Source organism: Arachis ipaensis, chromosome B01 (genome assembly GCF_000816755.2).
Source record: "Arachis ipaensis cultivar K30076 chromosome B01, Araip1.1, whole genome shotgun sequence".
NCBI lineage: Eukaryota > Viridiplantae > Streptophyta > Magnoliopsida > Fabales > Fabaceae > Arachis > Arachis ipaensis.
Genome location: NC_029785.2, coordinates 36381551 through 36381988, shown reverse-complemented (window position 1 = coordinate 36381988; position 438 = coordinate 36381551).

Sequence of the window (438 nt, the reverse complement as noted above, 5' to 3'; positions counted from 1 at the left end):
CAATGCCAAAAGTTAATTGATCATCAGAGAGCACTAGCCAATAAACAAACAACACACATGCAACAAGGATTGAAGGATGCTGGACTCTGGGATCAGGTAGACCAAATTTGGGATAGAAGGTGCCCTGTTGAAGAACCCCAAGAAAGAAAGAAGAAGAAGAAGAAGAAAGGAGAAAGCAGCAAAGGGAAAAAGCAAGACAACTAGAGGTGGTGGAGTTCTTTTTATAGTCTTTTATTAAATAAGGATGATGCATATCTGAAACATGATATGCCTCTAAATGTTTTATGTTTTGTATTTTCATATCTTGAGTAGTTTTCTTGTTAGGATTTGTATTATGCTTGTTATCACTCATCTGCTTTAAATTCATGTTTTGTCTCCCTTGTTGCATCAATAAGAGAAAATGTTTGAAAAAAAAGTGAGTGTCCAATGTTGTAGAAA